The sequence below is a fragment of the Danio aesculapii genome, chromosome 4 (assembly GCF_903798145.1).
Source record: "Danio aesculapii chromosome 4, fDanAes4.1, whole genome shotgun sequence".
Classification (NCBI taxonomy): domain Eukaryota; kingdom Metazoa; phylum Chordata; class Actinopteri; order Cypriniformes; family Danionidae; genus Danio; species Danio aesculapii.
This window is the reverse complement of record NC_079438.1, coordinates 29,345,355-29,371,006: the sequence shown is the minus strand read 5'-3', so window position 1 is coordinate 29,371,006 and position 25,652 is coordinate 29,345,355. Positions and strand designations below refer to the sequence as shown.

The 25,652-nt window shown below is 43.9% G+C and overlaps 1 protein-coding gene and 27 non-coding genes across 28 annotated transcripts in view; 17 read left to right on the top strand and 11 right to left on the bottom strand.

Moving 5' to 3' along the window:
• Positions 1-25,652, top strand: part of LOC130222842 (gastrula zinc finger protein XlCGF57.1-like) — a 217,597-nt gene that overhangs the window by 177,912 nt on the left and 14,033 nt on the right. The window lies entirely within an intron of this gene.
• Positions 1,260-1,346, top strand: trnay-gua (transfer RNA tyrosine (anticodon GUA)). The gene is given in 2 exon segments: positions 1,260-1,296; positions 1,311-1,346. It is a non-coding gene; the product is annotated as a tRNA-Tyr (tRNA).
• trnae-cuc (transfer RNA glutamic acid (anticodon CUC)) lies at positions 1,441-1,512 on the bottom strand. The gene has a single exon. It is a non-coding gene; the product is annotated as a tRNA-Glu (tRNA).
• Positions 8,681-8,752, top strand: trnag-ucc (transfer RNA glycine (anticodon UCC)). Its single transcript has one exon. It is a non-coding gene; the product is annotated as a tRNA-Gly (tRNA).
• On the top strand, positions 9,750-9,821 carry trnag-ucc (transfer RNA glycine (anticodon UCC)). The gene has a single exon. It is a non-coding gene; the product is annotated as a tRNA-Gly (tRNA).
• trnad-guc (transfer RNA aspartic acid (anticodon GUC)) lies at positions 9,908-9,979 on the bottom strand. Its single transcript has one exon. It is a non-coding gene; the product is annotated as a tRNA-Asp (tRNA).
• On the top strand, positions 10,817-10,888 carry trnag-ucc (transfer RNA glycine (anticodon UCC)). The gene has a single exon. It is a non-coding gene; the product is annotated as a tRNA-Gly (tRNA).
• trnad-guc (transfer RNA aspartic acid (anticodon GUC)) lies at positions 10,975-11,046 on the bottom strand. Its single transcript has one exon. It is a non-coding gene; the product is annotated as a tRNA-Asp (tRNA).
• Positions 11,887-11,958, top strand: trnag-ucc (transfer RNA glycine (anticodon UCC)). Its single transcript has one exon. It is a non-coding gene; the product is annotated as a tRNA-Gly (tRNA).
• trnad-guc (transfer RNA aspartic acid (anticodon GUC)) lies at positions 12,045-12,116 on the bottom strand. Its single transcript has one exon. It is a non-coding gene; the product is annotated as a tRNA-Asp (tRNA).
• On the top strand, positions 12,956-13,027 carry trnag-ucc (transfer RNA glycine (anticodon UCC)). Its single transcript has one exon. It is a non-coding gene; the product is annotated as a tRNA-Gly (tRNA).
• trnad-guc (transfer RNA aspartic acid (anticodon GUC)) lies at positions 13,114-13,185 on the bottom strand. The gene has a single exon. It is a non-coding gene; the product is annotated as a tRNA-Asp (tRNA).
• Positions 14,028-14,099, top strand: trnag-ucc (transfer RNA glycine (anticodon UCC)). The gene has a single exon. It is a non-coding gene; the product is annotated as a tRNA-Gly (tRNA).
• trnad-guc (transfer RNA aspartic acid (anticodon GUC)) lies at positions 14,186-14,257 on the bottom strand. The gene has a single exon. It is a non-coding gene; the product is annotated as a tRNA-Asp (tRNA).
• Positions 15,098-15,169, top strand: trnag-ucc (transfer RNA glycine (anticodon UCC)). The gene has a single exon. It is a non-coding gene; the product is annotated as a tRNA-Gly (tRNA).
• Positions 15,256-15,327, bottom strand: trnad-guc (transfer RNA aspartic acid (anticodon GUC)). Its single transcript has one exon. It is a non-coding gene; the product is annotated as a tRNA-Asp (tRNA).
• On the top strand, positions 16,168-16,239 carry trnag-ucc (transfer RNA glycine (anticodon UCC)). Its single transcript has one exon. It is a non-coding gene; the product is annotated as a tRNA-Gly (tRNA).
• On the bottom strand, positions 17,395-17,466 carry trnad-guc (transfer RNA aspartic acid (anticodon GUC)). The gene has a single exon. It is a non-coding gene; the product is annotated as a tRNA-Asp (tRNA).
• Positions 18,307-18,378, top strand: trnag-ucc (transfer RNA glycine (anticodon UCC)). The gene has a single exon. It is a non-coding gene; the product is annotated as a tRNA-Gly (tRNA).
• trnag-ucc (transfer RNA glycine (anticodon UCC)) lies at positions 19,376-19,447 on the top strand. Its single transcript has one exon. It is a non-coding gene; the product is annotated as a tRNA-Gly (tRNA).
• Positions 20,448-20,519, top strand: trnag-ucc (transfer RNA glycine (anticodon UCC)). The gene has a single exon. It is a non-coding gene; the product is annotated as a tRNA-Gly (tRNA).
• On the bottom strand, positions 20,606-20,677 carry trnad-guc (transfer RNA aspartic acid (anticodon GUC)). Its single transcript has one exon. It is a non-coding gene; the product is annotated as a tRNA-Asp (tRNA).
• Positions 21,517-21,588, top strand: trnag-ucc (transfer RNA glycine (anticodon UCC)). Its single transcript has one exon. It is a non-coding gene; the product is annotated as a tRNA-Gly (tRNA).
• Positions 22,587-22,658, top strand: trnag-ucc (transfer RNA glycine (anticodon UCC)). Its single transcript has one exon. It is a non-coding gene; the product is annotated as a tRNA-Gly (tRNA).
• On the top strand, positions 23,658-23,729 carry trnag-ucc (transfer RNA glycine (anticodon UCC)). Its single transcript has one exon. It is a non-coding gene; the product is annotated as a tRNA-Gly (tRNA).
• Positions 23,816-23,887, bottom strand: trnad-guc (transfer RNA aspartic acid (anticodon GUC)). Its single transcript has one exon. It is a non-coding gene; the product is annotated as a tRNA-Asp (tRNA).
• On the top strand, positions 24,727-24,798 carry trnag-ucc (transfer RNA glycine (anticodon UCC)). The gene has a single exon. It is a non-coding gene; the product is annotated as a tRNA-Gly (tRNA).
• trnad-guc (transfer RNA aspartic acid (anticodon GUC)) lies at positions 24,885-24,956 on the bottom strand. The gene has a single exon. It is a non-coding gene; the product is annotated as a tRNA-Asp (tRNA).

Sequence of the window (25,652 nt, the reverse complement as noted above, 5' to 3'; positions counted from 1 at the left end):
GGTCTGGGGGTCCAGCATGTCGATGCAGTGCCCGCGGACAGCTCATGCTCTCACTGTGAGGAAATGGGACAAACTCCCCAATGATCCAATTTGTCTAAAATATCTTTGTCAGCAACATAGACAGGCAGATGCATGAAGGAGACAACATAATCTCGATTTTGTAGCCTCTTTACTGTACAGTTTATCCCTTTAATAATCAATCCGTCTGTTAACACATGAGCATCTTCCTCTCTTTCAAGTGTTACTTCATATTCCTTGTTTTGTTTTTGTCTTACAGCCAAAATCTTTCCATCCCCAATCCTCTCCGTCACTGCTTTAATTAAATCCATTGCTCTCACCTCAGTTGTTTGTCCCATATCCACTGTTACAGTTGCTTCTTTTAGATAAATCCTTTTCCTTGCTTCCTTCTCCGATCGGTTTGTTTCTCGTTGTCGTCTGTCCAGTCCATTGTCATTTGCCTTCTCAAATCCGTCCGCTATTGCCAGGTCTGTCACCGTAGATCCGTCCATTGCAAAAAAAAATAGGAATAAAAAACACTCCTCTCGAACAGCTCACGCTGCTGGGAGGATAAACTAAACAAACTCAAAAAAAGTTTAACAAAAATGTATTTGAGTCAAAAATAAAACTAAACAGAAGAAAATGTGGTGAGCCTCTCTCACCAACTGCAGCCAAACACTTCCTGGAATGTACCACTATCACACATGCACAGGGGGGTATGGCCGTAAGCGAGCCCTGTAAGAGCATCCTATCGACACCACAACTTGCCATAATAACAAAGCACAGCATACACTGAATGAACTCCGTGTTGACAGAGCCGTGTCCTCATTACAAACAACAAACTAATGATGACAAGATAAGCAGACATGGCCAGTGGCGCAATGGATAACGTGTCTGACTATGGCTAAGAAGATTCTAGGTTCAACTCCTGGCTGGCTTGCTTTGTACTTTTTGCTTTGCTGTCAGCCAGTGCACTGCGGTCGCCTTTCCCCCCGCTGGAGCTTACGGAAACCATGAGACTGTGTATGAGAGCGTGCGTAAATGTATGAGTGGTACCTGTGCAAGAGGGGCAGTGAAGTGTGCACGATCAGAAAGAACTGAAGTTTGTGTCAAGACTGGCCCTCACAAGTGGCAGCTCCCCTGGTTTTCACCTAGGTGGCCCGGTTTCGACTCCCGGTATGGGAAGGCTTAAGTGTTTTTGCTTCTGCCCTTTTTGGCCTGCAGCAACCTTAAGTGTTGGGCTTGTGCACAACTGCCGTAAGCCTTCGATAGCTCAGTTGGTAGAGCGGACGACTGTAGATGGGATGTTGGCAATCCTTAGGTCGCTGGTTCGACTCCGGCTTGAAGGAAGTCTTTTGCGCTCAGAGCTGCTTTCATGCCTGTGCAGTTCGATTATATTTTAGGCGCTAGAACTCAAAGTTCACCATAGAGGTGAAAAGGAAGTTCCCTGACCGGGAATCGAACCCGGGCCGCGGCGGTGAGAGCGCCGAATCCTGACCACTAGAACATCAGGGAAGGGCCGGCAGAAACTTGCCCCTGGCTTTCTTTGGTCTTTTTGCTGTGCTGTCAGTCAGTGCACTGCGGTCGCCTTTCCCCCCGCTGGAGCTGTTCAGTTCCACTCTGGAGTGAATCGAGTTTCTGGGGCCGCCAGCACAGAGCCCGTGGGGTGCTCCCCTGGTTTCAAAGGCTGCCCCTACTGCTGATTTTTATTAACGTCTACTACAGCTACACCAACCGTAAACCAAGCCTACTTGTTGCATGTCCCTACCACTTAGAAGTCACCCAGCCAACTTGCAGCGTAATCTCTTCCACTTGTAAGTCTCTGAGCTGCAGCAATACCTAAGTGCTCTGATAAAACATGCATAAAAGAAACTATGGCTTTTAACCTCCTTTTGGAGAGGAGAGAGTCTCCGACCCTGGATCTCAGGTCCTCTATGGAGGGACTGTCAGGAATCCTGTAAGAGCATCTCATCCACACAACCTCCTGCCATAAAAACAAAGCAGAATGTGTGGTGACGGAACTCCAGGTTGAAAGAGCCTTGTCCTTGTTTCAAACAATGTGCTAACAAGGTGCTGAACAGAGTGCCAGTGGCACAAAGGATAACGCTAATGACTATGCATCAGAGGATTCTAGCTTATGGAAACCATGAGACTGTGTATGAGAGCGTGTCAAGTGTGCCAAGACTGCGGTCGCCTTTCGCCCCCCGCTGGAGCTGTTCAGTTCCACTCTGGAGTGAGTCGAGTTTAAGGGGCGGCCAGCACAGAGCCCATGGGGTGCTCCCCTGGTTTCAAAGGCTGCCCCATCTGCTGATTTTTATAAACGTCTACTACAGCTACACCAACCGTAAACCAAGCCTACTTGTTGAAAAAGTCCCTACCAGGCCAACCCTGCTTTGCTTCCGAGTTCAGATGAGATCAGGCATTGCCAGGGTGGTATGGCCGTAAGCAAGAGCAGCCGTCAAGAGTTGGCTATTTAAAAATAGGCGCAGCACCAGGAGCCGAGCGCAGCTTTTTTCTGTTTCTGCTCTGGGGCACCAACAGCTCTTGCTAGGTTAAACCAGCCAAGTCAATGTACTCACTTTCCCCCGAATGGAATCAGGGGAAGTGGGTACAATGACTTAGCTGGTTCCAGAGATCAGTGAGGAATTCAGTTTTTTTTTTTTTGTATTTTAGGAAGTGTATTAGCTGCCAAATGAAGAAATTCAAAAAGCTTACAGCACCTGGTATTCCCAGGCGGTCTCCCATCCTGCTTTGCTTCCGAATTCAGATGAGATCAGGCATTGCTTTTTTTATTTTTTATTTTTTTATTAAACTCAAAAATTTACATTTTTACAAAGAAATGATCACATCACATAAAAATCACATGATACTTACAACACTCATTATTAGACTTCATATTTTTCTCATAACCAACTTAAAATGTTGTCCTTTTATTCAACCATTACGTTCCCTTTTACCATTATTTCTATAAATACATCCTTCTTTTCTTGTACTATAAGATAGTTGAATATCAATTTTACAGCCATCTCCATTCTGTTTCTAAACATACGCCATATATCCACTCTTTTCCCATCATGTTTAGCCATATTTCTCCTTATCCAAATCACATACTTAGCAATTGTTATACATAGATTAAAAGCATACATACCACATTCATTTTGACCAAATAAAGAAAAAAAAATTTCCCAGTTCTTTTGTTCATCCACATATTTGTCCCCTATTAACGATTTAGCAATTTTCTTAAATTTTTTCATAATTCCTCCAACTTTTCACAATAGAAGAACAAATGTAATAAACCTTCCCCTTCCTTTATACACACCTTATATGTTATATCTTGTTCAATTCCCATTTTACACAATCTCATTTCTGTTAATATGCAATTATGTCTCAATAAATAATTAAAATTGTCTAAAATTGGTTCCATATATTTCATTCTGACATTTCCCCATATTTCTTTTTCATTTAAATCCTCATATCTTTCCTTCCAGTAGTTGAATGCTATAGGTCTTATAAAAGCCTTTGAGCTAAAAACAACATAAAAACTCTTAACTGTACATAAGCTCATATTGACCTCTTCCCCATTTTTTTTCTTAAAATAGACCTCTGGTAATTCTTCCTTATCCCGCAACTCATTTTTTTTTTTCAATTATTTCAATCCAATCTTTTGGTATTGGTTTTTTCAAATCATGATGTTGTCTTTGTAATTTCGTTTTAACAACTCATTTAGAACCATCCTCCACAGCATCTACAATTACTTGTAATGGTACAAATCCTTTTATCACTTCATATAATACATCTTTAACTTGTCTTAATCCTCCATCCCACCTTTCCTTAAAACATATTTTTTTTCCTTCTCTTAAAATATTTGGATTCTGAAAAAGTGGTTGTTCTACAATCTGAGCCCTTCCTTTTGGTATAATCAACACATTTTCTAAAAATTCTGCCAATGATTCTAAGACCTCAACATAAAATCTTGGCAGACCTGCTATTATCCATTTTTTCATTTTCATCCATAAAACATTACATCCCATATCAAAATGTCCACATTTCTTCAAATAATAGTCTAACACACTTTTCCAAATCACATCCATTTTCCCTTCCAAAAACCTTTGAATAATCTTAATTCTTAATGTTTTCATTTTTAAAAAGCTATCTAAAAGTCCCAGACCTCCTTCTTTTACCTCCACAATCAAAGTATTATAAGCAATTTTGGCTCTTCCATTTCCCCACAAAAACTTTAAAACTACATCCTTAATTTTTTATAGTATACTTCAGGAAATGCAGTTACACTTAACACATACCAGACCTTTGACAACATTAAAGCATTTAAGATTAATACTTTCCCTTTTAACGTCAAATTTCGAGCTTTCCAAAATCTAAGTCTTTTCTCAATTCCATTTAAAACTCCCTCACAATTTAAAATATCTGCTTTATTAGAATCCATCCCCACCCAAATTCCCAAAATGTTTGTATGTTGCTTTTCTTCTTAAAAGGGTATGTGTTGTGTTATTTCTTCTACTCTTCCCACCAGAGGTGTAGTCCTAAAAAAAAGGTGGTGTACTATTACCCCCCCAACCCGCCCATGCTATTTTATTATTTTACCTGAACATTTCAGCGAGACATCATTCAGACTTTGAAAAACTCACGAAATTTTCTCACAGCTGCTGTGGTCGTCAGGGGCAGGGAATGGCGCAAAATATGAACAAAAATGCACCAATTGCAACAAATTAAGATGAGAGTTAAAAAAAGCACTTGGTATACAGTTAAGGGATGCGAATACACGTAAATTAGGGAAGTCTAATCAGCAAAACAAGTGAGTATACTGAGGGTATACGCAATTATTGATCCTCAGAAGTCGTAATACCCAAAGAGCTAGTGGAAAAAAGTAGGCATACTGAGTATACGTGCGTATAGCCCCGACTACACCACTGCTTCCCACCCCCATGCATATACTTTTTCCAACATTAACCTTAGCTCCTGCTGATTTACAATATCGCTCTAAAATCTCCATCGTCCCTTTAATACTCTGAATATCTTCAACCAACAATGTAGTATCATCCGCGTATTGATACACAGCTTGTCTGTTGTCTTTTTTTTCTATTTGTATCCCTTTAATGCTTCTATCTGATTTTATTGCCAATCCCAGAGGTTCAGCTACGAGGGGGTATAATAAAGCAGTTCCTTGTTTTTTGAACATATCACTATAACAATCCTTTACTGTTTTTAAAGTCCCCTCGTTTCTGTTTCTACTTTGCCCTCTTTATTTAATACCTCTTTTATTAATTCAGCTCTTTGCCTATTGCTTTCCAAATTAAAGAAGAACTGTGTAGATCTTTCTCCTTCTACTGCACATTTGCTTACTTCTTATTATTGCACCTTTGCATTTTTCGTCTTTTATTAGTTTTAACCTTATCTTGTAACCTTACAATTTCTTCAGTATCTTTGTTTCCTTCACCATCTGTCCCTTTTCTTAACTCTTTATCTAGCTTCTTTCTTATTTAATTTTCTTTTTGTTTTTTCATACATTTACTATATTCTATTGAACATTTTTTAACCTCCAACTTCACATTATCCCACCAGATAATTTTCTCTTCTTTATACAAACAACTCATTTTATTTTCTTCTATAATCTTTATAATTCTCTCCTTAAAATATGCACCCTTTAAAATCTCTGAATTTGAAAATCCATATCCCTCTTCCTCTTTCAACTTTTGTACAATCTATTGTCATCTGAACCAAAGAATGATCACTAATACCAACAAAGTCATAAAACACATTCTTGATCACCCCTTCCAGATTACCCATACATAATATATAGTCTATTCTGCTTTGTTTAATTTCTGTTAACACCACCTATCGTCTTCTTGTTCCATTTCTTTCCCTCCAAATATCCTGCAATTTAAAATCCTCCATCATTTTTTTAGTTCTTCTCTCCCTTCATCTTTTCTAAAAACCATGTTACTTGCCAAATCTAATTCTGTAAAAACTGTTTCTACTTTCCCCTCTTTATTTAATACCTCTTTTATTTTGTCATATATTTTACTAAAAAACATTTTCTTCTCTGTCTCCTCATTTGGAGCATGGATGTTGAAAATAATTACATTTTCTTCCCCTTTTTCTATTTTCAGTGCTATACTTTTCCCCACCCCATCATTATATATCACTTGTTCTTTTTCACTTATCCCTCTTCTAGTTAAAATAGCGACCCCACTTCCCACCTTATCCTTACCATTGTTGAAATAAAAATTCCCATCCCGTTCTTTTTTATACGTATTTACGATTTGATTTTTCCAGTTTGTTTCTTGTAACACCATTATATCTGCTTTTTTACATAAAATTCCCATCTTCCCAAATTTTTCCATATTCTGTAAACCCCTAGTGTCTCATGATATCACATTTAAAACATAAAATTAAAAAGAAAATAAAGAAAAAACATAAATACTTAAAATCAAACATGTTTAACTATTCCCTTTCTCCTCTTCCTCCTCCTCCTCCATTAGCACTTGAAATCTATTGTCCCATTTATTATTTTTTTTATTTTGTTCTTTTCTTAAAAGTCTTTTTTTCTTTGAAGCTTCTAAATTTGGTATTACCTTAATGCTTCTTCTTATTGTCTCTCTTCTGTCCATTCTAAAGTCAATTTTTTCAATTTCTTTCTTTTTATCCATTGTGTCTTTACTTTCCTCTTCTTTATTTTCCAGTTGTTGCTCCTCCATTCCTTCTAAAGTTCCTTGTGATATTTTCAACGGTGTCCATATTCCTTCAGCCATTGCTCCTCCTAGTGAATTATGTTCCATTTCAACTCGATTTCACGCATTATTCTCTTTATTCTCAAAAATTACTTTCTCAACTTCACCAATCTTTCCCAACACTGTTTCATCCATCATTTGCCTTGCTTCCTCAACAGTCTCTGGGATTTGTGTAACATTTTCTTCCTCCATCCAACACTCACATCTTACCATCACCTTTCTGCAATCCAGGCATTTCACTGCATCGCAATCCCTTGCGAAATGTCCTTGCACCTCACACTGATAGCATTTAAAATCAGGACAGTCTTTAAACACGTGTCCAGGACCCATACACAAGCGACAAGTTTTCACTTGACGGTCATGCATAATTCAGAAATATTGTGTTCATTCTTCAGTATCAAATTTTGCACTGTATGGGAGTGATATCACCTGCTTCGGGAATTTAACCCTTAAATACCTTGTACCATCTGCAATGTCTGTACCCGGATACATTCGCCTTCTGATATCAGATGCAGGTGTTACTCCCCAAAACTTTATCCAGAATTTCATCATCCTCAATATAAGCCGGCAAATGTATAAAATATACAATATATTCTCTTACTTGTAAGTGTCTTACTTCACAATTCTTCCCTTTTATCATGAGTCCATCGTCCAAATCCTCTTTACTTCTCAGAGTCATTTCAAATTCCTTTTCCTTTCTTGGTCTTACAGCCAGAACCTTCCCTTTTCCTATCTTCTCAGTCAGAGCCTTTATGATGTCTTCTGCTCTAGCATCATTCACTTCTGTCATATCATCAATCACTGTAGCTTCTTTAATATAGATCCTTTTATCGCCCATTTGTCCGTGTCCAACGTGTTGTCCTACTTCCAGTCCATTATCCAGTTTCCCTCTTCGTTTTCCATCCATGTCCATATATTTACCTTTTAGTTCTTTCGCATTGGCACTCATAACAGAACACAAACTTCTCAGACAGAAAAGTGCTGCTGGGAAGTGGACGAAATTATCAAAAAAAGAAAAACTCAAAGTTTTTCTGAAAAAACAAACAAAACAAAAAATGAGTGAGCCTTTCTCACTCTCTGCCTACTACTTCCTTTGCTCCAAGTGCACTATTGCCCTCGAGCATTCCAGGGTGGTATGGCCATAAGCGAGAGCAGCTGTCAAGAGTTGGCTATTTAAAAATAGGCGCCTTCACGTCGAGGAGGGTTGAAAACTGGGCTTAGACAGCTTTTTCGTCATTAATATTCCTTAATTCTTAATGGCCTTCAAATGGTCATCACCAGTAACATGAACAGTGCACCACACAGAACATTATTAGCATGTTTTGCAGCAAACAAAGCACGCCATTCATTCTTAGACATAGCCCAGCTTTTACTCCACAAAATGTCAGCTTGCACTTTCATGAGCTGCATCCATTCAACCCTTGCAATGACAATCAAACCGGGGGAGCTCATTACAGTGAATGCTGGGTGACAGAAGATGAGAACTCCACCACTGCAGAGTGAAATTATCGACCTCTGTTTTTTTGTTTTTTTTGGTGAGGTTGTACCTTCGAAAGCTTTACCCAACCTCAGCATCAGAAAGTGATCGGATCCATACTCGACATTTTTTTTTCACCCACACAAAGAACTCCTTGGTCGAAAGCTTTCATTTTCTACACTTCTGTGAGAGGATGTCTACAAGCATTGGTAATAGAGTGGTGAGCATAGCTGGCTTCTACGTATATTCCCAGCAAATGTATTCCTTTTGGCTGCCGTATCATTACATGGCCAGGCGCCACTCTTGTGAAGATGTCCCATGACATGTGGGTAGATCAGTGCATTTTGAGATGGTTGGGATCCATATGCTGGACATGTTTTTCAGTGCTGAACCAAGACAAAGAGAGCCTTGGTTGAAAGCATTCTTTTTGAGCTCATCTGGCAAGAGATGTCTGCAAGCGTTGGTGGTATAGTGGTGAGCATAGCTGCCTTCCAAGCAGTTGACCTGGGTTCGATTCCCGGCCAACGCATTTCCTTTTGGCTGCTGTTTATATCACTTAGTCCGTTGCCAACCTTGTGAAAGGCAACAGCCAAAACGTAAAAGACAAAGGAGGGCCTCCCGTCGGGGAATCGAACCCCGGTCTTCCGCGTGACAGGCGGAGATACTGTCCACTATACTAACGAGGATCTGCTGGAGTACAATAAACCTGTTCTCCCACCACACCGATCAGCAATGTAATCCAGTCCTAACAGCATTGTCTGCAGTGCTGGCACTAAAGACCTTGGCTGACAGCAAGAGGAGGGTAGAAAACTGGGCTTGGACAGTTTTTCTTCATTAATATTCCTTGCTTCTTCAATAGTCTTCGACTGGTCATCAGCAGTAACTTGAACAGTGCATCACACAGGAGAACGTTATTAGCATGTTTTGCAGCTAACAAAGCACGCCATTCATTCTTACACATTGCCCAGCTGTTACTCCACAAAATGTCAGCTTGCCCTTTCATGAGCTGCATCCAGTCAACCCTTGCAATGACATTCAAACCGGGGGAGCTCATTACAGTGAATACTGGGTGACAGAAGATGAGAACTCCACCACTGCAGAGTGAAATTATCGTCCTCCCTTTTTTTGGGTGAGGTTGTACCTTCGAACGCTTTATCCAACCTCAACGTCAGAAAGAGATGGGATCCATACTCGACATTTTTTTTCACCCACACAAAGAACTCCTTGGTCGAAAGCTTTCATTTTCTACACTTCTGTGAGAGGATGTCTACAAGCGTTGGTAATAGAGTGGTGAGCATAGCTGGCTTCTACGTATATTCCCAGCAAATGTATTCCTTTTGGCTGCCGTAACATTACATGGCCAGGCGCCACTCTTGTGAAGATGTCCCATGACATGTGGGTAGATCAGTGCATTTTGAGATGGTGGGATCCATATGCTGGACATGTTTTTCAGTGCTGAACCAAGACAAAGAGAGCCTTGGTAGAAAGCATTCTTTTTGAGCTCATCCGGCAAGAGATGTCTGCAAGCGTTGGTGGTATAGTGGTGAGCATAGCTGCCTTCCAAGCAGTTGACCCGGGTTCGATTCCCGGCCAACGCATATCCTTTTGGCTGCTGTTTATATCACTTAGTCCGTTGCCAACCTTGTGAAAGGCAACAGCCAAAAAGTAAAAGACAAAGGAGGGCCTCCCCGTCGGGGAATCGAACCCCGGTCTTCCGCGTGACAGGCGGAGATACTGTCCACTATACTAACGAGGATCTGCGGAGTCAATAAACCCGTTCTCCCCCCACACAGATCAGCAATGTAATCCAGTCCTAACAGCATTGTCTGCAGTGCTGGCACTAAAGACCTTGGCTGACAGCAAGAGGAGGGTAGAAAACTGGGCTTGGACAGTTTTTGTTCATTAATATTCCTTGCTTCTTCAATAGTCTTCGACTGGTCATCAGCAGTAACTTGAACAGTGCATCACACAGGAGAACGTTATTAGCATGTTTTGCTGCAAACAAAGCACGCCATTCATTCTTACACATTGCCCAGCTGTTACTCCTCAAAATGTCAGCTTGCCCTTTCATGAGCTGCATCCAGTCAACCCTTGCAATGACATTCAAACCGGGGGAGCTCATTACAGTAATACTGGGTGACAGAAGATGACAACTCCACCACTGCAGAGTGAAATTATCGACCTCCCTTTTTTTGGGTGAGGTTGTACCTTCGAACGCTTTATCCAACCTCAACGTCAAAAGAGATGGGATCCATACTCGACATTTTTTTTCACCCACACAAAGAACTCCTTGGTCGAAAGCTTTCATTTTCTACACTTCTGTGAGAGGATGTCTACAAGCATTGGTAATAGAGTGGTGAGCATAGCTGGCTTCTACGTATATTCCCAGCAAATGTATTCCTTTTGGCTGCCGTATCATTACATGGCCAGGCGCCACTCTTGTGAAGATGTCCCATGACATGTGGGTAGATCAGTGCATTTTGAGATGGTTCTGATCCATATGCTGGACATGTTTTTCAGTGCCGAACCAAGACAAAGAGAGCCTTGGTAGAAAGCATTCTTTTTGAGCTCATCCGGCAAGCGATGTCTGCAAGCGTTGGTGGTATAGTGGTGAGCATAGCTGCCTTCCAAGCAGTTGACCCGGGTTCGATTCCCGGCCAACGCATATCCTTTTGGCTGCTGTTTATATCACTTATTCCGTTGCCAACCTTGTGAAAGGCAACAGCCAAAAAGTAAAAGACAAAGGAGGGCCTCCCCGTCGGGGAATCGAACCCCGGTCTTCCGCATGACAGGCGGAGATACTGTCCACTATACTAACGAGGATCTGTGGAGTCATTAAACCCGTTCTCCCCCCACACAGATCAGCAATGTAATCCAGTCCTAACAGCATTGTCTGCAGTGCTGGTCCTAAAGACCTTGGCTGACAGCAAGAGGAGGGTAGAAAACTGGGCTTGGACAGTTTTTGTTCATTAATATTCCTTGCTTCTTCAATAGTCTTCGACTGGTCATCAGCAGTAACTTGAACAGTGCATCACACAGGAGAACGTTATTAGCATGTTTTGCAGCAAACAAAGCACGCCATTCATTCTTACACATTGCCCAGCTGTTACTCCTCAAAATGTCAGCTTGCCCTTTCATGAGCTGCATCCAGTCAACCCTTGCAATGACATTCAAACCGGGGGAGCTCATTACAGTAAATACTGGGTGACAGAAGATGACAACTCCACCACTGCAGAGTGAAATTATCGACCTCCCTTTTTTTGGGTGAGGTTGTACCTTCGAACGCTTTATCCAACCTCAACGTCAAAAAGAGATGGGATCCATACTCGACATTTTTTTTTCACCCACACAAAGAACTCCTTGGTCGAAAGCTTTCATTTTCTACACTTCTGTGAGAGGATGTCTACAAGCATTGGTAATTGAGTGGTGAGCATAGCTGGCTTCTACGTATATTCCCAGCAAATGTATTCCTTTTGGCTGCCGTATCATTACATGGCCAGGCGCCACTCTTGTGAAGATGTCCCATGACATGTGGGTAGATCAGTGCATTTTGAGATGGTTGGGATCCATATGCTGGACATGTTTTTCAGTGCTGAACCAAGACAAAGAGAGCCTTGGTTGAAAGCATTCTTTTTGAGCTCATCTGGCAAGCGATGTCTGCAAGCGTTGGTGGTATAGTGGTGAGCATAGCTGCCTTCCAAGCAGTTGACCCGGGTTCGATTCCCGGCCAACGCATATCCTTTTGGCTGCTGTTTATATCACTTATTCCGTTGCCAACCTTGTGAAAGGCAACAGCCAAAAAGTAAAAGACAAAGGAGGGCCTCCCCGTCGGGGAATCGAACCCCGGTCTTCCACGTGACAGGCGGAGATACTGTCCACTATACTAACGAGGATCTGTGGAGTCAATAAACCCGTTCTCCCCCCACACAGATCAGCAATGTAATCCAGTCCTAACAGCATTGTCTGCAGTGCTGGCACTAAAGACCTTGGCTGACAGCAAGAGGAGGGTAGAAAACTGGGCTTGGACAGTTTTTCTTCATTAATATTCCTTGCTTCTTCAATAGTCTTCGACTGGTCATCAGCAGTAACTTGAACAGTGCATCACACAGGAGAACGTTATTAGCATGTTTTGCAGCAAACAAAGCACGCCATTCATTCTTACACATTGCCCAGCTGTTACTCCTCAAAATGTCAGCTTGCCCTTTCATGAGCTGCATCCAGTCAACCCTTGCAATGACATTAAAACCGGGGGAGCTCATTACAGTGAATACTGGGTGACAGAAGATGAGAACTCCACCACTGCAGAGTGAAATTATCGTCCTCCCTTTTTTTGGGTGAGGTTGTACCTTCGAACGCTTTATCCAACCTCAACGTCAGAAAGAGATGGGATCCATACTCGACATTTTTTTTCACCCACACAAAGAACTCCTTGGTCGAAAGTTTTCATTTTCTACACTTCTGTGAGAGGATGTCTACAAGCGTTGGTAATAGAGTGGTGAGCATAGCTGGCTTCTACGTATATTCCCAGCAAATGTATTCCTTTTGGCTGCCGTAACATTACATGGCCAGGCGCCACTCTTGTGAAGATGTCCCATGACATGTGGGTAGATCAGTGCATTTTGAGATGGTTGGGATCCATATGCTGGACATGTTTTTCAGTGCCGAACCAAGACAAAGAGAGCCTTGGTAGAAAGCATTCTTTTTGAGCTCATCTGGCAAGCGATGTCTGCAAGCGTTGGTGGTATAGTGGTGAGCATAGCTGCCTTCCAAGCAGTTGACCCGGGTTCGATTCCCGGCCAACGCATATCCTTTTGGCTGCTGTTTATATCACTTAGTCCGTTGCCAACCTTGTGAAAGGCAACAGCCAAAAAGTAAAAGACAAAGGAGGGCCTCCCCGTCGGGGAATCGAACCCCGGTCTTCCGCGTGACAGGCGGAGATACTGTCCACTATACTAACGAGGATCTGCAGAGTAAAAAAAACCCGTTCTCCCCCCACACAGATCAGCAATGTAATCCAGTCCTAACAGCATTGTCTGCAGTGCTGGCACTAAAGACCTTGGCTGACAGCAAGAGGAGGGTAGAAAACTGGGCTTGGACAGTTTTTCTTCATTAATATTCCTTGCTTCTTCAATAGTCTTTGACTGGTCATCAGCAGTAACTTGAACAGTGCATCACACAGGAGAACGTTATTAGCATGTTTTGCAGCAAACAAAGCACGCCATTCATTCTTACACATTGCCCAGCTGTTACTCCACAAAATGTCAGCTTGCCCTTTCATGAGCTGCATCCAGTCAACCCTTGCAATGACATTCAAACCGGGGGAGCTCATTACAGTGAATACTGGGTGACAGAAGATGAGAACTCCACCACTGCAGAGTGAAATTATCGACCTCCCTTTTTTTGGGTGAGGTTGTACCTTCGAACGCTTTATCCAACCTCAACGTCAGAAAGAGATGGGATCCATACTCGACATTTTTTTTTCACCCACACAAAGAACTCCTTGGTCGAAAGCTTTCATTTTCTACACTTCTGTGAGAGGATGTCTACAAGCAGTTGGTAATATAGTGGTGAGCATAGCTGGCTTCTACGTATATTCCCAGCAAATGTATTCCTTTTGGCTGCCGTATCATTACATGGCCAGGCGCCACTCTTGTGAAGATGTCCCATGACATGTGGGTAGATCAGTGCATTTTGAGATGGTTGGGATCCATATGCTGGACATGTTTTTCAGTGCTGAACCAAGACAAAGAGAGCCTTGGTTGAAAGCATTCTTTTTGAGCTCATCTGGCAAGCGATGTCTGCAAGCGTTGGTGGTATAGTGGTGAGCATAGCTGCCTTCCAAGCAGTTGACCCGGGTTCGATTCCCGGCCAACGCATATCCTTTAGGCTGCTGTTTATATCACTTATTCCGTTGCCAACCTTGTGAAAGGCAACAGCCAAAAAGTAAAAGACAAAGGAGGGCCTTCCCGTCGGGGAATCGAACCCCGGTCTTCCGCGTGACAGGCGGAGATACTGTCCACTATACTAACGAGGATCTGTGGAGTCAATAAACCCGTTCTCCCCCCACACAGATCAGCAATGTAATCCAGTCCTAACAGCATTGTCTGCAGTGCTGGCACTAAAGACCTTGGCTGACAGCAAGAGGAGGGTAGAAAACTGGGCTTGGACAGTTTTTCTTCATTAATATTCCTTGCTTCTTCAATAGTCTTCGACTGGTCATCAGCAGTAACTTGAACAGTGCATCACACAGGAGAACGTTATTAGCATGTTTTGCAGCAAACAAAGCACGCCATTCATTCTTACACATTGCCCAGCTGTTACTCCACAAAATGTCAGCTTGCCCTTTCATGAGCTGCATCCAGTCAACCCTTGCAATGACATTAAAACCGGGGGAGCTCATTACAGTGAATACTGGGTGACAGAAGATGAGAACTCCACCACTGCAGAGTGAAATTATCGTCCTCCCTTTTTTTGGGTGAGGTTGTACCTTCGAACGCTTTATCCAACCTCAACGTCAGAAAGAGATGGGATCCATACTCGACATTTTTTTTTCACCCACACAAAGAACTCCTTGGTCGAAAGTTTTCATTTTCTACACTTCTGTGAGAGGATGTCTACAAGCGTTGGTAATATAGTGGTGAGCATAGCTGGCTTCTACGTATATTCCCAGCAAATGTATTCCTTTTGGCTGCCGTATCATTACATGGCCAGGCGCCACTCTTGTGAAGATGTCCCATGACATGTGGGTAGATCAGTGCATTTTGAGATGGTTGGGATCCATATGCTGGACATGTTTTTCAGTGCTGAACCAAGACAAAGAGAGCCTTGGTTGAAAGCATTCTTTTTGAGCTCATCTGGCAAGAGATGTCTGCAAGCGTTGGTGGTATAGTGGTGAGCATAGCTGCCTTCCAAGCAGTTGACCCTGGTTCGATTCCCGGCCAACGCATATCCTTTTGGCTGCTGTTTATATCACTTAGTCCGTTGCCAACCTTGTGAAAGGCAACAGCCAAAAAGTAAAAGACAAAGGAGGGCCTCCCCGTCGGGGAATCGAACCCCGGTCTTCCGTGTGACAGGCGGAGATACTGTCCACTATACTAACGAGGATCTGCGGAGTAAATAAACCCGTTCTCCCCCCACACAGATCAGCAATGTAATCCAGTCCTAACAGCATTGTCTGCAGTGCTGGCACTAAAGACCTTGGCTGACAGCAAGAGGAGGGTAGAAAACTGGGCTTGGACAGTTTTTCTTCATTAATATTCCTTGCTTCTTCAATAGTCTTCGACTGGTCATCAGCAGTAACTTGAACAGTGCATCACACAAGAGAACGTTATTAGCATGTTTTGCAGCAAACAAAGCACGCCATTCATTCTTACACATTGCCCAGCTGTTACTCCACAAAATGTCAGCTTGCCCTTTCATGAGCTGCATCCAGTCAACCCTTGCAATGACATTCAAACCGGGGGAGCTCATTACAGTAAATACTGGGTGACAGAAGATGACAACTCCACCACTGCAGAGTGAAATTATCGACCTCCCTTTTTTTGGGTGAGGTTGTACCTTCGAACGCTTTATCCAACCTCAACGTCAGAAAGAGATGGGATCCATACTCAACATTTTTTTTTCACCCACACAAAGAACTCCTTGGTCGAAAGCTTTCATTTTCTACACTTCTGTGAGAGGATGTCTACAAGCATTGGTAATAGAGTGGTGAGCATAGCTGGCTTCTACGTATATTCCCAGCAAATGTATTCCTTTTGGCTGCCGTAACATTACATGGCCAGGCGGCACTCTTGTAAAGATGTCCCATGACATGTGGGTAGATCAGTGCATTTTGAGATGGTTCTGATCCATATGCTGGACATGTTTTTCAGTGCCGAACCAAGACAAAGAGAGCCTTGGTAGAAAGCATTCTTTTTGAGCTCATCTGGCAAGAGATGTCTGCAAGCGTTGGTGGTATAGAGGTGAGCATAGCTGCCTTCCAAGCAGTTGACCCGGGTTCGATTCCCGGCCAACGCATTTCATTTTGGCTGCTGTTTATATCACTTAGTCCGTTGCAAGCTTGTGAAAGGCAACAGCCAAAAAGTAAAAGACAAAGGAGGGCCTCCCCTTCGGGGAATCGAACCCCAGTCTTCTGCGTGACAGGCAGAGATCCTGTCCACTATACTGACGAGGATCTGCGGAGTAAATGAACCCGTTCTCCCCCCACACAGATCAGCAATGTAATCCAGTCCTAACAGCATTGTCTGCAGTGCTGGCACTAAAGACCTTGGCTGACAGCAAGAGGAGCGTAGAAAACTGGGCTTGGACAGTTTTTCTTCATTAATATTCCTTGCTTCTTCAATAGTCTTCGACTGGTCATCAGCAGTAACTTGAACAGTGCATCACACAAGAGAACGTTATTAGCATGTTTTGCAGCAAACAAAGCACGCCATTCATTCTTACACATTGCCCAGCTGTTACTCCACAAAATGTCAGCTTGCCCTTTCATGAGCTGCATCCAGTCAACCCTTGCAATGACATTCAAACCGGGGGAGCTCATTACAGTAAATACTGGGTGACAGAAGATGACAACTCCACCACTGCAGAGTGAAATTATCGACCTCCCTTTTTTTGGGTGAGGTTGTACCTTCGAACGCTTTATCCAACCTCAACGTCAGAAAGAGATGGGATCCATACTCAACATTTTTTTTTCACCCACACAAAGAACTCCTTGGTCGAAAGCTTTCATTTTCTACACTTCTGTGAGAGGATGTCTACAAGCATTGGTAATAGAGTGGTGAGCATAGCTGGCTTCTACGTATATTCCCAGCAAATGTATTCCTTTTGGCTGCTGTATCATTACATGGCCAGGCGCCACTCTTGTGAAGATGTCCCATGACATGTGGGTAGATCAGTGCATTTTGAGATGGTTGGGATCCATATGCTGGACATGTTTTTCAGTGCTGAACCAAGACAAAGAGAGCCTTGGTAGAAAGCATTCTTTTTGAGCTCATCCGGCAAGAGATGTCTGCAAGCGTTGGTGGTATAGTGGTGAGCATAGCTGCCTTCCAAGCAGTTGACCCTTGTTCGATTCCCGGCCAACGCATATCCTTTTGGCTGCTGTTTATATCACTTATTCCGTTGCCAACCTTGTGAAAGGCAACAGCCAAAAAGTAAAAGACAAAGGAGGGCCTCCCCGTCGGGGAATCGAACCCCGGTCTTCCGCGTGACAGGCGGAGATACTGTCCACTATACTAACGAGGATCTGTGGAGTAAATAAACCCGTTCTCCCCCCACACAGATCAGCAATGTAATCCAGTCCTAACAGCATTGTCTGCAGTGCTGGCACTAAAGACCTTGGCTGACAGCAAGAGGAGGGTAGAAAACTGGGCTTGGACAGTTTTTCTTCATTAATATTCCTTGCTTCTTCAATAGTCTTCGACTGGTCATCAGCAGTAACTTGAACAGTGCATCACACAGGAGAACGTTATTAGCATGTTTTGCAGCAAACAAAGCACGCCATTCATTCTTACACATTGCCCAGCTGTTACTCCACAAAATGTCAGCTTGCCCTTTCATGAGCTGCATCCAGTCAACCCTTGCAATGACATTCAAACCGGGGGAGCTCATTACAGTAAATACTGGGTGACAGAAGATGAGAACTCCACCACTGCAGAGTGAAATTATCGTCCTCCCTTTTTTTGGGTGAGGTTGTACCTTCGAACGCTTTATCCAACCTCAACGTCAGAAAGAGATGGGATCCATACTCGACATTTTTTTTTCACCCACACAAAGAACTCCTTGGTCGAAAGCTTTCATTTTCTACACTTCTGTGAGAGGATGTCTACAAGCATTGGTAATAGAGTGGTGAGCATAGCTGGCTTCTACGTATATTCCCAGCAAATGTATTCCTTTTGGCTGCCGTATCATTACATGGCCAGGCGCCACTCTTGTGAAGATGTCCCATGACATGTGGGTAGATCAGTGCATTTTGAGATGGTTGGGATCCATATGCTGGACATGTTTTTCAGTGCTGAACCAAGACAAAGAGAGCCTTGGTTGAAAGCATTCTTTTTGAGCTCATCCGGCAAGTGATGTCTGCAAGCGTTGGTGGTATAGTGGTGAGCATAGCTGCCTTCCAAGCAGTTGACCAGGGTTCGATTCCCGGCCAACGCATATCCTTTTGGCTGCTGTTTATATCACTTAGTCCGTTGCCAACCTTGTGAAAGGCAACAGCCAAAAAGTAAAAGACAAAGGAGGGCCTCCCCGTCGGGGAATCGAACCCCGGTCTTCTGCGTGACCGGCAGAGATCCTGTCCACTATACTGACGAGGATCTGCGGAGTAAATAAACCCGTTCTCCCCCCACACAGATCAGCAATGTAATCCAGTCCTAACAGCATTGTCTGCAGTGCTGGCACTAAAGACCTTGGCTGACAGCAAGAGGAGGGTAGAAAACTGGGCTTGGACAGTTTTTCTTCATTAATATTCCTTGCTTCTTCAATAGTCTTCGACTGGTCATCAGCAGTAACTTGAACAGTGCATCACACAAGAGAACGTTATTAGCATGTTTTGCAGCAAACAAAGCACGCCATTCATTCTTACACATTGCCCAGCTGTTACTCCACAAAATGTCAGCTTGCCCTTTCATGAGCTGCATCCAGTCAACCCTTGCAATGACATTCAAACCGGGGGAGCTCATTACAGTAAATACTGGGTGACAGAAGATGACAACTCCACCACTGCAGAGTGAAATTATCGACCTCCCTTTTTTTGGGTGAGGTTGTACCTTCGAACGCTTTATCCAACCTCAACGTCAGAAAGAGATGGGATCCATACTCGACATTTTTTTTTCACCCACACAAAGAACTCCTTGGTCGAAAGCTTTCATTTTCTACACTTCTGTGAGAGGATGTCTACAAGCATTGGTAATAGAGTGGTGAGCATAGCTGGCTTCTACGTATATTCCCAGCAAATGTATTCCTTTTGGCTGCCGTATCATTACATGGCCAGGCGCCACTCTTGTGAAGATGTCCCATGACATGTGGGTAGATCAGTGCATTTTGAGATGGTTGGATCCATATGCTGGACATGTTTTTCAGTGCCGAACCAAGACAAAGAGAGCCTTGGTAGAAAGCATTCTTTTTGATCTCATCCGGCAAGCAATGTCTGCAAGCGTTGGTGGTATAGTGGTGAGCATAGCTGCCTTCCAAGCAGTTGACCCGGGTTCGATTCCCGGCCAACGCATTTCCTTTTGGCTGCTGTTTATATCACTTAGTCCGTTGCCAACCTTGTGAAAGGCAACAGCCAAAAAGTAAAAGACAAAGGAGGGCCTCCCCGTCGGGGAATCGAACCCCAGTCTTCTGCGTGACAGGCAGAGATCCTGTCCACTATACTGACGAGGATCTGCGGAGTAAATAAACCCGTTCTCCCCCCACACAGATCAGCAATGTAATCCAGTCCTAACAGCATTGTCTGCAGTGCTGGCACTAAAGACCTTGGCTGACAGCAAGGGGAGGGTAGAAAACTGGGCTTGGACAGTTTTTCTTCATTAATATTCCTTGCTTCTTCAATAGTCTTCGACTGGTCATCAGCAGTAACTTGAACAGTGCATCACACAGGAGAACGTTATTAGCATGTTTTGCAGCAAACAAAGCACGCCATTCATTCTTACACATTGCCCAGCTGTTACTCCACAAAATGTCAGCTTGCCCTTTCATGAGCTGCATCCAGTCAACCCTTGCAATGACATTCAAACCGGGGGAGCTCATTACAGTAAATACTGGGTGACAGAAGATGAGAACTCCACCACTGCAGAGTGAAATTATCGTACCTCCCTTTTTTTGGGTGAGGTTGTACCTTCGAACGCTTTATCCAACCTCAACGTCAGAAAGAGATGGGATCCATACTCGACATTTTTTTTTCACCCACACAAAGAACTCCTTGGTCGAAAGCTTTCATTTTCTACACTTCTGTGAGAGGATGTCTACAAGCATTGGTAATAGAGTGGTGAGCATAGCTGGCTTCTACGTATATTCCCAGCAAATGTATTCCTTTTGGCTGCCGTATCATTACATGGCCAGGCGCCACTCTTGTGAAGATGTCCCATGACATGTGGGTAGATCAGTGCATTTTGAGATGGTTGGGATCCATATGCTGGACATGTTTTTCAGTGCTGAACCAAGACAAAGAGAGCCTTGGTTGAAAGCATTCTTTTTGAGCTCATCCGGCAAGATGATGTCTGCAAGCGTTGGTGGTATAGTGGTGAGCATAGCTGCCTTCCAAGCAGTTGACCAGGGTTCGATTCCCGGCCAACGCATATCCTTTTGGCTGCTGTTTATATCACTTAGTCCGTTGCCAACCTTGTGAAAGGCAACAGCCAAAAAGTAAAAGACAAAGGAGGGCCTCCCCGTCGGGGAATCGAACCCCGGTCTTCTGCGTGACAGGCAGAGATACTGTCCACTATACTAACGAGGATCTGCAGAGAAAATAAACCCGTTCTCCCCCCACACAGATCAGCAATGTAATCCAGTCCTAACAGCATTGTCTGCAGTGCTGGCACTAAAGACCTTGGCTGACAGCAAGAGGAGGGTAGAAAACTGGGCTTGGACAGTTTTTCTTCATTAATATCCTTGCTTCTTCAATAGTCTTCGACTGGTCATCAGCAGTAACTTGAACAGTGCATCACACAGGAGAACGTTATTAGCATGTTTTGCAGCAAACAAAGCACGCCATTCATTCTTACACATTGCCCAGCTGTTACTCCACAAAATGTCAGCTTGCCCTTTCATGAGCTGCATCCAGTCAACCCTTGCAATGACATTCAAACCGGGGGAGCTCATTACAGTGAATACTGGGTGACAGAAGATGACAACTCCACCACTGCAGAGTGAAATTATCGACCTCCCTTTTTTTGGGTGAGGTTGTACCTTCGAACGCTTTATCCAACCTCAACGTCAGAAAGAGATGGGATCCATACTCGACATTTTTTTTTCACCCACACAAAGAACTCCTTGGTCGAAAGCTTTCATTTTCTACACTTCTGTGAGAGGATGTCTACAAGCATTGGTAATAGAGTGGTGAGCATAGCTGGCTTCTACGTATATTCCCAGCAAATGTATTCCTTTTGGCTGCCGTATCATTACATGGCCAGGCGCCACTCTTGTGAAGATGTCCCATGACATGTGGGTAGATCAGTGCATTTTGAGATGGTTGGGATCCATATGCTGGACATGTTTTTCAGTGCTGAACCAAGACAAAGAGAGCCTTGGTTGAAAGCATTCTTTTTGAGCTCATCCGGCAAGAGATGTCTGCAAGCGTTGGTGGTATAGTGGTGAGCATAGCTGCCTTCCAAGCAGTTGACCCGTGTTCGATTCCCGGCCAACGCATATCCTTTTGGCTGCTGTTTATATCACTTAGTCTGTTGCCAACCTTGTGAAAAGCAACAGCCAAAAAGTAAAAGACAAAGGAGGGCCTCCCCGTCGGGGAATCGAACACCGGTCTTCCGCGTGATAGGCGGAGATACTGTCCACTATACTAACGAGGATCTGCGGAGTAAATAAACCCGTTCTCCCCCCACACAGATCAGCAATGTAATCCAGTCCTATTAGCATTGTCTGCAGTGCTGGCACTAAAGACCTTGGCTGACAGCAAGAGTAGGGTAGAAAACTGGGCTTGGACAGTTTTTCTTCATTAATATTCCTTGCTTCTTCAATAGTCTTCGACTGGTCATCAGCAGTAACTTGAACAGTGCATCACACAGGAGAACGTTATTAGCATGTTTTGCAGCAAACAAAGCACGCCATTCATTCTTACACATTGCCCAGCTGTTACTCCACAAAATGTCAGCTTGCCCTTTCATGAGCTGCATCCAGTCAACCCTTGCAATGACATTCAAACCGGGGGAGCTCATTACAGTGAATACTGGGTGACAGAAGATGAGAACTCCACCACTGCAGAGTGAAATTATCGACCTCCCTTTTTTTGAGTGAGGTATTAACTTCGAACGCTTTATCCAACCTCAACGTCAGAAAGAGATGGGATCCATACTCGACATTTTTTTTTCACCCACACAAAGAACTCCTTGGTCGAAAGCTTTCATTTTCTACACTTCTGTGAGAGGATGTCTACAAGCATTGGTAATAGAGTGGTGAGCATAGCTGGCTTCTACGTATATTCCCAGCAAATGTATTCCTTTTGGCTGCCGTATCATTACATGGCCAGGCGCCACTCTTGTGAAGATGTCCCATGACATGTGGGTAGATCAGTGCATTTTGAGATGGTTGGGATCCATATGCTGGACATGTTTTTCAGTGCTGAACCAAGACAAAGAGAGCCTTGGTTGAAAGCATTCTTTTTGAGCTCATCCGGCAAGCGATGTCTGCAAGCGTTGGTGGTATAGTGGTGAGCATAGCTGCCTTCCAAGCAGTTGACCAGGGTTCGATTCCCGGCCAACGCATATCCTTTTGGCTGCTGTTTATATCACTTAGTCCGTTGCCAACCTTGTGAAAGGCAACAGCCAAAAAGTAAAAGACAAAGGAGGGCCTCCCCGTCGGGGAATCGAACCCCGGTCTTCCTGCGTGACAGGCAGGAGATACTGTCCACTATACTGACGAGGATCTGCGGAGTAAATAAACCCGTTCTCCCCCCACACAGATCAGCAATGTAATCCAGTCCTAACAGCATTGTCTGCAGTGCTGGCACTAAAGACCTTGGCTGACAGCAAGAGGAGGGTAGAAAACTGGGCTTGGACAGTTTTTCTTCATTAATATTCCTTGCTTCTTCAATAGTCTTCGACTGGTCATCAGCAGTAACTTGAACAGTGCATCACACAGGAGAACGTTATTAGCATGTTTTGCAGCAAACAAAGCACGCCATTCATTCTTACACATTGCCCAGCTGTTACTCCACAAAATGTCAGCTTGCCCTTTCATGAGCTGCATCCAGTCAACCCTTGCAATGACATTCAAACCGGGGGAGCTCATTACAGTGAATACTGGGTGACAGAAGATGAGAACTCCACCACTGCAGAGTGAAATTATCGACCTCCCTTTTTTGGGTGAGGTTGTACCTTCGAACGCTTTATCCAACCTCAACGTCAGAAAGAGATGGGATCCATACTCGACATTTTTTTTTCACCCACACAAAGAACTCCTTGGTCGAAAGCTTTCATTTTCTACACTTCTGTGAGAGGATGTCTACAAGCATTGGTAATAGAGTGGTGAGCATAGCTGGCTTCTACGTATATTCCCAGCAAATGTATTCCTTTTGGCTGCCGTATCATTACATGGCCAGGCGCCACTCTTGTGAAGATGTCCCATGACATGTGGGTAGATCAGTGCATTTTGAGATGGTTGGGATCCATATGCTGGACATGTTTTTCAGTGCTGAACCAAGACAAAGAGCGCCTTGGTTGAAAGCATTCTTTTTGAGCTCATCTGGCAAGCGATGACTGCAAGCGTTGGTGGTATAGTGGTGAGCATAGCTGCCTTCCAAGCAGTTGACCCGGGTTCGATTCCCGGCCAACGCATATCCTTTTGGCTGCTGTTTATATCACTTAGTCCGTTGCCAACCTTGTGAAAGGCAACAGCCAAAAAGTAAAAGACAAAGGAGGGCCTCCCCGTCGGGGAATCGAACCCCGGTCTTCCGCGTGACAGGCAGAGATACTGTCCACTATACTAACGAGGATCTGCGGAGTAAATAAACCCGTTCTCCCCCCACACAGATCAGCAATGTAATCCAGTCCTAACAGCATTGTCTGCAGTGCTGGCACTAAAGACCTTGGCTGACAGCAAGAGGAGGGTAGAAAACTGGGCTTGGACAGTTTTTCTTCATTAATAATCCTTGCTTCTTCAATAGTCTTCGACTGGTCATCAGCAGTAACTTGAACAGTGCATCACACAGGAGAACGTTATTAGCATGTTTTGCAGCAAACAAAGCACGCCATTCATTCTTACACATTGCCCAGCTGTTACTCCACAAAATGTCAGCTTGCCCTTTCATGAGCTGCATCCAGTCAACCCTTGCAATGACATTCAAACCGGGGGAGCTCATTACAGTGAATACTGGGTGACAGAAGATGACAACTCCACCACTGCAGAGTGAAATTATCGACCTCCCTTTTTTTGGGTGAGGTTGTACCTTCGAACGCTTTATCCAACCTCAACGTCAGAAAGAGATGGGATCCATACTCGACATTTTTTTTCACCCACACAAAGAACTCCTTGGTCGAAAGCTTTCATTTTCTACACTTCTGTGAGAGGATGTCTACAAGCGTTGGTAATATAGTGGTGAGCATAGCTGGCTTCTACGTATATTCCCAGCAAATGTATTCCTTTTGGCTGCCGTATCATTACATGGCCAGGCGCCACTCTTGTGAAGATGTCCCATGACATGTGGGTAGATCAGTGCATTTTGAGATGGTTGGGATCCATATGCTGGACATGTTTTTCAGTGCTGAACCAAGACAAAGAGAGCCTTGGTTGAAAGCATTCTTTTTGAGCTCATCTGGCAAGAGATGTCTGCAAGCGTTGGTGGTATAGTGGTGAGCATAGCTGCCTTCCAAGCAGTTGACCCGGGTTCGATTCCCGGCCAACGCATATCCTTTTGGCTGCTGTTTATATCACTTAGTCCGTTGCCAACCTTGTGAAAGGCAACAGCCAAAAAGTAAAAGACAAAGGAGGGCCTCCCCGTCGGTGAATCGAACCCCGGTCTTCCGCGTGACAGGCGGAGATACTGTCCACTATACTAACGAGGATCTGCGGAGTAAATAAACCCGTTCTCCCCCCACACAGATCAGCAATGTAATCCAGTCCTAACAGCATTGTCTGCAGTGCTGGCACTAAAGACCTTGGCTGACAGCAAGAGGAGGGTAGAAAACTGGGCTTGGACAGTTTTTCTTCATTAATATTCCTTGCTTCTTCAGTAGTCTTCGACTGGTCATCAGCAGTAACTTGAACAGTGCATCACACAGGAGAACGTTATTAGCATGTTTTGCAGCAAACAAAGCACGCCATTCATTCTTACACATTGCCCAGCTTTTACTCCACAAAATGTCAGCTTGCCCTTTCATGAGCTGCATCCAGTCAACCCTTGCAATGACATTCAAACCGGGGGAGCTCATTACAGTGAATACTGGGTGACAGAAGATGACAACTCCACCACTGCAGAGTGAAATTATCGACCTCCCTTTTTTTGGGTGAGGTTGTACCTTCGAACGCTTTATCCAACCTCAACGTCAGAAAGAGATGGGATCCATACTCGACATTTTTTTTTTCACCCACACAAAGAACTCCTTGGTCGAAAGCTTTCATTTTCTACACTTCTGTGAGAGGATGTCTACAAGCATTGGTAATAGAGTGGTGAGCATAGCTGGCTTCTACGTATATTCCCAGCAAATGTATTCCTTTTGGCTGCCGTATCATTACATGGCCAGGCGCCACTCTTGTGAAGA